Source organism: Mugil cephalus, chromosome 22 (genome assembly GCF_022458985.1).
Source record: "Mugil cephalus isolate CIBA_MC_2020 chromosome 22, CIBA_Mcephalus_1.1, whole genome shotgun sequence".
NCBI lineage: Eukaryota > Metazoa > Chordata > Actinopteri > Mugiliformes > Mugilidae > Mugil > Mugil cephalus.
In genome coordinates this window covers 7,754,572-7,768,098 of record NC_061791.1, presented here as the reverse complement: position 1 = coordinate 7,768,098, position 13,527 = coordinate 7,754,572, and the positions used below count along the sequence as shown (strand labels likewise).

At 41.7% G+C, this 13,527-nt stretch overlaps 1 protein-coding gene across 2 annotated transcripts in view; it reads left to right on the top strand.

Annotated features, from left to right (window-relative positions):
- iqsec3a (IQ motif and Sec7 domain ArfGEF 3a) overlaps window positions 1-13,527 on the top strand; it is a 120,400-nt gene that overhangs the window by 9,451 nt on the left and 97,422 nt on the right. The gene's annotated exons all lie outside the window — the stretch shown is intronic.

The following is a 13,527-nucleotide window of genomic DNA, read 5'->3' as shown; positions in this document are numbered from 1 at the left end:
ACTTTGCTTTGCTGTTTTCCCACCTGTCACCCCGGCAACACGCTGACTCAAGGAAAAACAGACGTGTCATCCTCGTCCTTGACACATCCGGATGCCTCACACGACGCCATCCTTTCCAGGCGAAAGCAGCACACGCATATTCTGGCTCCGCGTACAATATTGTTCTTGTTGTTTGTCATGTTGCACTAGCTGCACAGCGAGCCGCCTCCTTCGCGGTCGGAGGTAAATTATTCAAACATTTGATGGATGAATTTCATCTCTTTTCCATGCAAATGAACAGCAGGTCTAATGAGCAATCAGCGGAGAGTGTCTGTCGTTAGCGCGCAATCTACATATTTCAGAGTTCTGGTTGCAAATGGAAATGCCATCCGTGTAGTCATCTGGTGTCACTCAGCCTGATCGCATATTGTAAACAGATAAATAACCAAAGCTTCCCCCCGTATGAGTCTCCTTTTGAGATTTTTTTTTGTTGCCGTTGCTATGATGAAAAATAAAAAAGTGCCCTTTTTCATCATAACTTCTGTGTCGTCTTTTAAGCCTTGGCAAAACATACTGAGCTACTTAAACAGCTGCCTGCCAGTAGTATATTTCTATACAGTGGCTGCACAGAGTGTCCTTGTGGAAAGAAGAAAACAAGTAATGCGCTGATGTAATTTGGGCAGCACTAATGTACTGCTCATATCTTGCTTTTAATTGCTCTGTAATGGATTACAACCTGTTTTATCTTTCAGCACAAAATGCGCTATTAGCTGGCACTTAGCAGCTGCTAACGTATGCGTCGCTGGAAGAAGACAGATGTGTTGACCGCAGAATTGTACATTGACTGATAATGTGTGTTACTTCAGTGTTCGCCCTTAAACAAGCATGTTGAAGGACGGTGCTGTGGTTGGACTCTCAGTGGTCAGTGGGCGTCCGAACTGAAGATGAAGCATTGTGTGGCTATGGAAAAACGTCCACCCATCTGTGACAGAGATTTCACCCCCTGAGGGCTTAGCTCTGAAAATCCCTCAACAGACAATTGTAATTGTTTTGCATGATGAGTGCCAGTCTGCATCTGTGATTTTGTCCAAAGAGGGTTAGAGGTTTGGGCTCGTGGTAGAGCTGAACCAGTTTGAGCAGAATATCTAATTATGTGTAGTTTGTTTGGACCGGTTTTGTGATTTGTACTTCTGTCGTTTTCTCACGAATGGCACTCTGGATATGTACTTGCATTAATGCAAACTACATTTCTGTAGAATTACAGCAGTTGATTGCTGGGAGTAAACTGTCTAGAAGATGGTTCCACTGTCTTCATAAAGGTAGGCTGTGGCATTTAAACCAAGCTCAGTTTATACTAAGGAGCCCAAAGTGTGCCAAGAAAATATCCGCCACACATTAACACCACCACCAGCAGCCTGAACCGGTGATACAAGGCAGGATGGATCCATGCTTTCGTGTTGTTTACACCAAATTTTGACCCTGCCATCTGAATGTTGTGGCTGAAATTGAGACTCGTCAGACCAGGCAATGTTTTTCCAATCTTCTATTGTCCAGTGTTGGTGAGCCTGTGTGAACTGTAGTCTCAGTTTCCTGTTCTTAGCTGACATTAGTGGCGCCCGGTGTGGTCTTCTGCTGCTGTAGCCCATCTTCTTCAAGGTTCGACGTATTGTGCGTTCAGAGATGGTATTCTGCATTCCTTGGTTGTAACGAGTGGTTATTTGAGTTACTGTTGCCTCTCTATTGTCTCCAACCAGTCTGCCCATTCTCCTCTGAACTCTCACATCATCAAGGCATTTCCATCCACACAGCTGCTGCTCACTGGATATTTTCATTGGATATTTTCATTGGCCCTTCCAATTTTTATTGGAAGGGCCATTCCAAAGTGGCATTACATTTATTAATAGAACCTGTACTAGTACTAGTACCATGGCTCCTTGAGCCAATGCGAATGTTACATATTATACTAGTTGATGTTATGTTGACAGTTCCATGTGTTACTCGATTGCTGATAAAAGTCGAGGCTAGTTCACTTTGGATATGCAATGGCAAGGTTACGTAGCTTCTTATTGGCACCTTTCATTGAGAATGACAGTAGCCAATGTCTTTTTAACCAGTAGTCCAACCTCAGCGTTAGCCTCACACACTGACTGGACAGACTCCATTGAGCCCCCGTGTTGCTCTTGCTCTACATGAGCTAATTTCAATGTAAGCTGCAAATATAAGGCAGATGATTCAAGCATCTGTCCATTAGTGACGTTTAGCGACTGTGAGCTTCTCGTGCAAAAACACAAAAACAGCTATTAAGACGGAACAGAAAAGCAGAAGAATCTCATTTTCTTTCGCTGTTGTTATGTTGCATCAGAATGAACATTAATTTAATATTCACAGCACCACGGGGCTGTTTCAAATGATCTTACGGGCCTAAAATTGGTTTTCATGAGCTTAGATAAGTAATAAAAATATACCCTGTCATTTTATCTTAGCGTAACTTGCATATTAATGGAGTTCATGGCTCGCCATCCAACATCGTCTCTGTGTCTGCTGTGGCGTTGTGTGCTCACACAACGCACTCTTACGCCTAGGTACTAACTTGCCCAAGGAAATGTCAGGTATGGTTAACTTTACGACCCAGTGTAATGTTCAAAGCCATCCACCTAAGGCTGCAAGGCACAGCAGAGCTAATCAGAACAGGCACTGCATGTCCAATCGGCTTTCCTGGTCTTCTGAACAGATCACACGAATTCTCCACCGAGCCACAACCGTGATTTATTTACTATGTGATAGAAAAAAAAACAAAAAAAAGAAAAACGAGGGACACATTCATTCATTTGCATCATGACACACAAGCACATTTGCTCATGCAGTTAATTCGTCTTGCTTCTCGTATTTTTTTTACTTGTTTATGTGCGTCTTTGTTGCATATAACACGGTTCATTACTTTGCATTAAATCCTCGGTTGAAACCTCCTTGGCTGGAGGCCCCAGGTAGATCTTGCATGTCATTTGGGTTTGCCACATAATAAACTGTCTCCACATTCACCTCATCCTCCCCTGCTCCCTGCGGTTGCATCATCAACATCTGTCTGTCAAACCCTTGACGCCAGGATTACATCATCAGGTGCGCGCTGCCATGTGGAGGAGCCGACGACTCTATCTGTGCTGCCTTGCGAGGTTTTGACTCCAGAAAATAAGAATAATGAGTGAGTCATACATGTGGGAACTGGAGGATAGACATTAGCGTATGTGTAATGATGTCTTTTCCTGCAGTTTCCTTCTCATCATCTGCTTATTCACAAAAATTTCTTCCTCATGCTGAAATCCAGGACACAAACAGTCTGTACTTCGGATTTGTTGAAATTCGTAAGTTTTTTTTACAAAATATATGACTGCTGATGCTGATTGGGTTTCCTCTTCAGCCCAATCCTTGGCTGTAATATGACAGCCGTGGCAGTTTGATAGCTGTCAAGCATCAGTGTGACGCTTGGAAAATATCTGTGAAATCTGACCCACTGCCAAGTCTTCAGCAGATGGCCCTGCAGCAAGACTATGTAGCTCCACGCTCGGTGTGAGCAGCTAAAACTGCTCGATAGTAGAGGCACCAGCTGGAGATCAGATGAAAACAGTGGGAGAATCATGGGGGACTGTGTTGTTTTGGTTGTACCTTATTATCAACATGCCTCTTGGATGGCCTTACCAATGCAAAAGGTCTCATCTCTCAGTCTGACTCGGTGTTTCAGTGAGTATTTCTGACTGATGTTGGATGGATTACTGTATCATATCAGTTTCAGTTGATATTGAAACTATTTAGTTTGAGTCACTATTAGTGTCAATTTTGCAGGTGTTGCACTGATTTTACTCATCGAAACTTGTGAATGCAGTTAGCTAGCTAGTCAGATTTTCTACTCAAAGTCGTAGAATCCTCACTACCCCTGAACGGAGTTACCAAGATGGCCACCCCATGTGTAAACAGTAGTTAGAAGCTCGTGTAATATTCCGTTTATTAGCACTTCTGATCAGTTTATCTTGCATTCTTGCAGTATTTTTCCTCATACATATGTTGAAATGCTGTTACAGTGTAATTTAAAATTTTCATGTATTATATGGGGAACTACAGCTCCATGTCAAGCTAAGAACGGCTAAAAACAATAGCCTGGTAAAACCAAAACAGTGCGAAACACCATCGTAGCAAACTGTGATTAACAGTATATATTTTTCCTACATTTACACTGAACAATAACATAGTCATCTAGTTTTCCGGCTTCTGTAACTGGAAGCCGATAACTCAGGTGTGACATCATTCCCATTGCTGAATTCCACGCTCCAAGGTAAATGGAATGCCCCAATACTGTAAAATATTAGCTAATTAGCTAATTTGCTAGCTGGCAACGCTAAATAACCTGATAACTCATACATAACTTTTGAAATTAGCATGAAAACCAACTGTTGTCCTTAGCTAATACTGAGCTAATTCCTCCCACTGCACATGGGGACATCCTTCTGGCAGGAAAACTCTTAACATTAGCGAAATACTATGCTGACTTGGTTACACCCAAACTCAACTATCAAGTCTGAGAAACATTTAATGTGGAACACTGACTACATTTATGTGCACAAAGCCAAAATATTTCAGCGAATATTTTTGCTAATAACAATGAATTATAATTAAATATAACAGGATATTTCTTGTTATCCACTAGTGCCAGAGTAGTCTGAAAGGTTTGCACTGGGTATTTGTGTCTATTCAAAATCCACTTGCTATGCAAGTCAGAGCAGAAACAAGAACAGAAGCGTAGTCTCGTCCTTTCATTACGCCGTTGCGGTTCCTATGTTAATTTACCCGATGGTGTTCTCACAATTTATGAATTATTACCAATGAACGGCTATGACATGTTCAAAAAATGATCCTAAAACACAAATCATGTCTACATAGAATGAAAAGGTTTGTAACAACGTGGCTAAAAACATTTGTAATTTAGTTGATCCAATAAATGGCAGTGATGGAGGTAATTATGTTGCTTGTTTGTGGATTATTCAGGATCGAACAGCAAAGTGTTTGTTGATTAAATCAGTGTAGGGATTTTTCTTGCTAGAGGAAACATGCATTCCCTTGCTGTTCATTCCCTATGTGATCTCTGCCACTGAAAGTCCAGAGATCTGTCCCGGTGTGGCATCAAATTTGGATAACGTACAACATATTTTATTTCTTTCACCAACTTGTCAGGTGAAATAAATCCAGCTCAGAAGCTCTCTCTGACAAGCGAACGCTCCTGTTCTTCCCCCTCCGGGCTCAGCTCTCTCATTCTGTGCTGTTTTTGCCTCTTCCATCAAAAGCCTGCTCTAAAAGTTTTATTGAAGAGGGACCAACAGTTGGGAGTGTGAAGATGAAAAGGAGCGTAAAACGTTGCGGGCCTTGAAAACCCCTTTGATTTTTTTGAGGGATGACATCAACACCTAGACATTTACTGTTGGTATTTTGGATAGGGTACTTTATTCTGTCTTGTATAGAACTCACAGATCTATCACAGGCACTGGTTTGCATGTATCCAAATGTGTCCTACAAAACTGCCCAACACATTTTCTTCAATTCTTCAGCCATCAGGACGTTTTGGGGCCAATAATAATGAGAAACTGGACCTCTACATGGCTAAATTTTGCATATTTTGCAATGAGAGTCAGGAAGCTGGTCTGGATCAGGCTTCTTTGGGGAGAAATTTGTCACATAGTGGACCTTAGGACCTTAAGACCACCGTGGATCATTTTGGTTGCACATTTGTTTTGTTCAGACAGACATGAGATTGGACTCTCTGTCAAAGGTTTTGAAGCTGAATGAGTCAGAGAGAGCATGTGAATATAAAGCCGGGATGCTGCAGCTGGCACAGTCAGGAGTTTTTTTTTTTATTATTATTATGGGATTGAATCGGGACAAAATATTTTTTTCCACCTCCTTTGTTGGCTTCCTCCTGGGAAAATTGGCCTTGCGTCCATCTCTAGCTCTCTCGCTTACAGAAGGAAGGCGAGCTAAGCCGCTTGGGACTGCCCAATATATAGCCTGTGCTGACGTAAACCTTCCAGGGAAGCTTTTTTTTTTTTTTTTCCTTTCAGCTCGCCACGCGCAAGAGAATTTATACAGCAAGGCTTTTAGGACAGAAAAATCAGGTGCATGTGTTCAATTGCCCGTTGCTCGTATAAGAGATCGAATTCAATTACACTTTTCAGAGCCCAATCAAAGGCAGAGTTTTATATAGTTCTCACGTCACCGCGGCATCTCTAAGCCACGCGCGCTTCCAGCCTGTAAAACACTTTGATAAACTAGCACTTACAACGAGCACCAATTTGTCAAATGGAGGTGAAATATTGCAAAGGCACCTTTTTTAAATTTTTTTTTAACATGATCAAAGTGCTTCTAATAATACTCCCAGAGAATAGTCTGACTTGTTGTATGCATATATACACAATATATTAGCCGAGCTAAATTAATTTCAGGGACTCTGATGAGCTAAGCGTTGATTACCTTCTTCTCCGTTTTATCTGGTCTCAAACCTGTTTTCAATTTCTTTTGAATCCATCTTACCGATGCAAGGCAGAAGTGTTTTCCTTACCAAAAAAAGCCTCCACTACTGTTAATTCTATTTTCATATATCAATAAATGGCATTTAATGGGAAAAACTACATATCACGTCTTTTTTCTTTCTGACTGCTGCCAGGAAATATTCTTTGAAAACTAATCCATCAGTTTGTTGCAAACTTCGAATCCGTCTCCCTTCCTCTTGCCAGCACATGCAAAGTGTGAGGTTCCTTTTTTTTTTTTTTTGCCTCAAGCCGAGACGAATCAGCCAGAGAGCTATTGACACAGTAAAGCTGCATTCAACACCGGGAGGAGGAGCGCATCGACAAACACATTAGACACGAGAAGTTAAAACAAAATACAATGAAACCGCCGTGCGACAAATTACAGTCTCCCTCACGCTGAGCCCATGCGTGGAGGAGCTTATAAAAACTTATGGATTTTTTATAGGTGGTATTAGTGAGCTTAGGCCACGGGGGGAACCGAGTCAGTGGTGTGGAAGATCAGGGAGCAGGTCATGCGAGTTCAGTTTAATCTTCGGGACCCGCATTGATCAAACAGACCGTTCGAGGGTGGTGTGCGAGTGTGGAACTAGAGGCAGGGATCCAAATTTTCCGATTCAAATGCACGCAGAAGAATTCATGTTGATGTCTAGAGGAAACTTCTGAGTCCATGCTCGGACATGGGAATAAGTGGATTGTTGGAGAAAGATATTAAGAGATTAATTAGGTAAAAGTTGCAGCTCCTGTCGTCCTCAAGTTGTTTCGAGCGGGAGCGGATTCGCGGAATAGGACGGGATAGTTGAATTTTCTCCGTTTTCCCGCTATCTATGTCGCACAGCCGCGTCTTTAAAGCCCCCCCACCCGTAAACCAAAGCGGTTCTGAAAAAGCTCCCAAGCTGTTTTTGACTGGAGAGATGGGGCCGATAGTAAAACCGAGCAGTTTTCGACGTAATGGAGGGAAAATGGCGTGGAGCCAGAGATCAAAGCCGAAACAGATAGATGGTTAAGGATGAGTAAAAGGGAAGGTGTTTTAAAAGATAAAAAGACTTTGCCCTCATTCCGTGACATATTACCTTTTTTTTCCTCCACATTTTGGCAAAAATCTGTGACTCAAACGTCCCTGAGGGCTCAGCGGCGGTCCACTCAGCGTGGATATACTCCAGATGTGACTGTGCGTCACCTACATGTGTGTCATCATCACAGACCGCTAACCCCGCCGCACACACACACACACACACACAGCGTCCTCGTACACAATGATGTCCGCTGATTAAACGGGGCTGCTGACTCAGGCGGATTGGAGCGTTTGAGGCTGCGCCGTCTTTATTCATAAACGGTCAGCGCAAAGTGTGAAGGGCAGGGGATGATGAATGAATGTTAAGATTCACGGCGAGACGCAAAATCACAGAATGAGGATTTTATTGAGGGGAAAGTGTGCAGGGTGCAGGAATGGTTACACGAGTGCTGTATGTGGACTACACAGAATTAGATTTTTTTTAGCGAGCTTCAGCGATGCTGCCGGGTGGATATTTGACTCGATTTGCAAACTTTACGCTAAGCTAATAGGTTTCCTCTCATTTCATATTAGGCATATAAACACTTGGGATTGCTTTAAGTCATGAGTGTTCAACATTTTTCAGGCCAAGGACCCCCAAACTGATGGAGTAGGGACCCTCTATCTAATATATGTGTTCCATATTAAAGTCAGTCTAGTGCTTCTTATAAATACACATTATTATTATCACGTTGCATTCAATATTAAGCTATTCAAATAATGACTTTTTTTATTTCCAACATGTGCAACAATAGTGTGGCCATTCAACAATAGGCCCTCTGCCTAGCGTGTAATGTGCAGCCTTGTGATTGCCACAGCAGTCGTGTTTTCAGAACAACTGAGAAAACTTGGGTTTTGTCAGTTTGCGTACAAAAAGCCTGTTTGACCTCTCAGAGCCACCGTACGTCCCGTACTATACACGCTCAACGTACATCGTGTGTGTTGCCAGCTGCTGTTCAAGATCGATTTATTTATTTATCATTTCGCTGACTTGAAATCTCGCTATTTTCCTCCTCCTCCACACGCTCGTTAGGGTAATTGGCGATTCTAAATTGGCCGTAGGTGTGAGTGTGGTTATCTGCCTTTCTTCGTTATAGGCGGTTTAGATTTAAGTTGATGCAGAAGTCTAAACCGTTCAGTAACTCCGGCTGCTTAAATTTTCACAACGTTCGGAAGCATCAAGCTTAATCAGATGATTTCTGTATTTTTATACCGGTGCACATGATGCATTAAGACAAGTTAAGCTCCAGTTTAGACTATGAGTGATGTACATTGGAAGGAAATATTCTAGGTTAACAAGATGAGTTCTAAATGAATGGATGTATCTGTGAAAGTTCACAGTCATCCAAGTCATGGTATGTCCAAGAAGCGTTTAGAAAAGGCAACTGGACTTCGTCGGTAGGTTCTTCCGCTCTAAGGGACAGGTGTGCAGTTTTAGATCAGTGAAACAAAAAAACTCAACTTAAATCCACTTTGCTCCAGAGTAAAGTTTAAAAAAAACGTTTTCTTCCCCGAAGCGAATGCTTCTCCTACACATGCACAGGATTTCACGACACCAGCTTTATCTGAGCCTCTATCCAGACGTTACTGTATCCCACCAGGTCACTTGAACAAATTGCTTGTTACAGCAAGCCAAGGAAAACAATAAGTACAATAGGTGAACCTCACAGTGCATGTGCATCGGTGCGACAAAAGAATTGGCTTCCTGTTTCCTGGTTCGCTGCTTAAGAAAGCAGGACGATTGGCTTTGTCAGGGGAGGGTGAGGGATGTCATACGGCCGCTATCTGTGTTCTATTAAGGTCCTTTGGTTTGGCTTTATAGCATAGGTCTTCAAGAGGGGGTCCGTGGAGGTACTGCAGGGGGGGGGCCGCAAAATATTTGGTTGATTATACATTTATATATATATATATATATATATACATTTATAATATATATTATATATATATATATATTATATATTATATATATATATATATATATATAAATATTTTTTTTTTCATCACGAGGCTGCATATTACACATTGATTCTGTCAGGTTCCCTGCTATTGGCCAGTTTTACTTTGAATGCAACATGATAATATTGTATATTTCTAAATAGCACTCGGCTGAGTTTAACATAGTGAACATATAGTTAGTAGGGGGTCCCTACTCCATCAGTCTGAGGGTCCGTTTCTCCTGCATAAAAAGAATCCCAGCTTTCACCCCTAAATTCACAGCGGCATTAAAGTCGCACATCTGATTGAACCTGCCTCATGTGACCCACCTGCAGAACGCACGCCCGCTATCAGCGCGAGCAAGTGACTGTTGCTGCTGCAACACTCTCGCTAATCTGAGTCCCCTCAGAGACCGCCTGCGTTCTGGACCCATTAAAAACGCGGCTGCAGCGGTGACACGCTCGTTAAGGCGAACACAATTAGAGGAGCCATTGACAATGGGAATTAATTCGCTGTCAAACCCTCCCTGTACCCTCAACTATTGTTGCAAACGCCATCCACCTAAAACCTCAGACTCTTTCCCCTCCTCTGTTTTTTTTTTTTTTTTTGTGAGCAGAAGCAGCTCACAAAACAATCTGTGCTTTCACGGGTGGGCCGTTTTGGGATAAACCTTTAGAGTTTAAAAAGTCAGACGGAGGGAACGGAGGGAAGCACGCTGAGAAGAGGCGTCTGTTGCTTTTCTCATCTTCATGTCCTCTATTCGTCCTTCCCCACGATTTCCGAGTCCGTTGCATATGGGAAGCTGCTGCTCCTTTAACCGGCTGCGTCTGTCCGACAGCAAGAATAATTGAACAAATCCCTCTTTTGCACAATGCGCCAGGCCTCTCGGACCCACTACAAGGCTGCGGGGAGCCCAAAGGAGCGATGGAGAGTCGGTGTAAAAGGGACAGGAGGAGAGAGGTGAAGAGTTGGGCCTAAGTGATGATGCTGAAGGGAGAGGTGGACGAAGGCCAAGACTCAAGAATGTGAAAAATGTGAAGCTGCATCCAGTTTCAAAGAGTGAGCAAAAAGAGAGAAACGGAGGCAGAGGGAAATGCACTCACGGCTCTCTCACATTCACATTAAAATTTTATGTCATCGCTCTTTCCTTGCTACATTTCATTACATCACCTGTGACTCTATATCCAGATGATGTTCCAGTGAAATTTGGTCATGTCTTTAAATAAGGGCTTTATTAGTCGCAGTTACTCTTTACAAAACTCGTACATTTGACTCATTTCTTTTTGCCCGGAATATGATAAACTGCTGAAAGACAAAAAAGTGGAAGGTTTCAGGGGCAGCTTTTGGTCTAAAAATGTAATACTCTCACAGTATTTTAACACCATGCTGTCAAGAAAGGGAAAAATGAGCCGAACTATTAAGTTTAACTCTGTTACAGATATTGCATAAGTACAGAAGTGCATTGATGTCCTGCCTGAAAAAGAGAAACCGATCAGTAGAAATAAGGAAAATGCCAGAAACCAGCTTTAATGAAGCTCATTGTCCACTGATCCACGAGAGAAAACAGTCGTGTCTTAACCAAGCGGCAACAACCTGCAGTTCATCAAGTGGCCACTTGAGGCTCCAAAAGGGAGCAAATCCCCATAGATCCCCATAATAAAAAGCCCAAATTAAGAGCAATATAAAGATGTTTACAGCCTCACTCAGATATTTCATATTTGGAATATCCAAGTGTGGGCGGAGTAAAGCTCATTCAACATGGAGACCGCAGGCTCCGCCCACTTTTGGCTTCATTTTCAAGGTTCAGAATCCAGTGGCTGACGTCACAATGGGTTTGTCGATAGTGTATTCAGTGAATGGTCTCAGTGACATTTTGTTAGTGAGTTATGGATCCCAGAAGTCCGAAGACCAAAAACATAGAATTGTCACAGGCAGACAGGCAGAGAATTACAAAAATAATTGACACATTTCACTGTTGTCATTTTCGTGTCCGTCTCCATGGTGACGAAACACTCAAACTGAGCCCCTCTCTATCTGTATATCTCTCTTAAAATCCGGCAAACACACTTCAAAAGCAACTCAATGCACATTTCCCTTCATCTTCATCTCTTATTCATTTATTTTTCTTGTCCCAAATTCCATTTTTTTTTTTTTTTTTATCAAGTTTCATCACACGGAAGATGAAATGCAGACACACTTTTCAGACTACAAAGACGTTGCACTTTACGCTGATATTGAAAATGACCTGCAGAGTTTTCTTTTAAAATAAATTAAGCTGGTTATCTTGAAAACCTTGGTTTGAGTTTGCCCAGACAAGTTTTCAAATCAGATTCATAGAGCTCTTTGAATTGCACAAACCTGCCCGAATGATAAATCTGGACACAAGGAGTCGATGCTCCCTAGAATTCCCACATAAGACTGTGTTTTGTTTTGTTTTTTTGTTGCTATGTTTGTGTGCAGGATCCCTTAAAAAAAGGCAGAACCTCTAATCCTGCTTTCAAATATTTGTATCAGTATTACCATGCATCAGTAAAAAGGAAGAAAAGCCGACATGTTGATTTGTATTAATATTCCACATCAAAGAAAAACTAAATCTAGCAATAATCAGTGGCAGCTGAGACTCCTCGAGAATTTAATGAGTACCCTTTGCCAACATCCGAACCATGTTTGCCCAACTTTGGCTCGAGATGACTTGAGTGTTTGCAGGTTTGCTGTAAATCATGCAACAAAGCTTCCGGTGGCTCGAATTCAGGCCACTATTTTCTTACGATTGCCAGCCTTTACCAACACTCGCACGGTGATTTCATGCTCGGATATGATCCTCAAAGTCTCTCAGAAAGTAAAGTCTGCAGAAAGCCTCGAGTGTTTGGTGATCTACCCTGAAATGTGGAGACGTTGCAGGCCTTGGTTGGAAGAAACAGAAAGGGGGTATTGTCAGGGAATTAATGAGGAGATGAGCTAAAATGTAGTTTTGATGATGCAAGTATATCAAAATTTTCTCTGGCTTTTGGGGGATGAAAATACAACCTTACTGAAAGAAGAAAATCAATTCTGCCAACTTTGTTTTTTTTTTTTTTTTTTTTTTGTAATGTTGCTCTCTGATATATCTACACAAGACAGTCTGGTGCGGGTTAGTCAACACTCATGTTTGTGACAAACAAATAAATAAAACTATCTTGAAAAAGGTATACTGCAGGTATGCAATGAGAGTCGGACTTTCTCACAGCTGATCCACCACCCTGACCTCCACGTAGACTGTATATAAATATGGACACTGCATCCCACTTCCTTGCATTGACACTTGAACATGCATGCACATTGTATTAACTACCTAAAATGACATATTTGCTTGTTTGCTTGTTACATATTTGTCTTGTATTTTAGTGTTTTAGTTTGCCAAAAGTCTCATCCACTAACATTTGAGGTGTTGGAGCTTATGACCTATACCACAGCCAAACACCAGGGGGAGCTCAACTTGCTTCACTTTTGTGGAGCAGTTTTCCACTAGGTGTAAGCGCTGAATCTGGAATGTAAATGTACCTTCAATGCTTGTCAAACCTTTTGTCCTTCTATTTTTGACATGAACCATTTGCATCGATAACTGAAGCAGAATTACAACTCAATTTAAATGGTTATTTTTTAATGCAAACGTTCCTGCGTTTTAGAGACAGGTAGACAAAAGCAGCATTGTCAAACTTGTTAGGTGACTATCAGTTTAGTTGGCTTATTTTCTTTTGGTGATCAAAATCAGAAACCTAGACAAGGGTCTTTGTGAGGACAAGCACCCAGAAATGGCTTCCACAAAAAATTAAATTTAAAGTACTATCATGTAGAAAATAGTTTGTAGAGGGCTTCTAAAAAGCATCAATAATTTTGTAAATAATATTTCTCTAAGTACAGCTCCAACACATGGTTTCACCCATAGGATTCCTGTAGGGCGATTGTAAAGTTCTGTAAAGAGCTAGATTGCTAGCTAGCAGACATCTAGCTAAC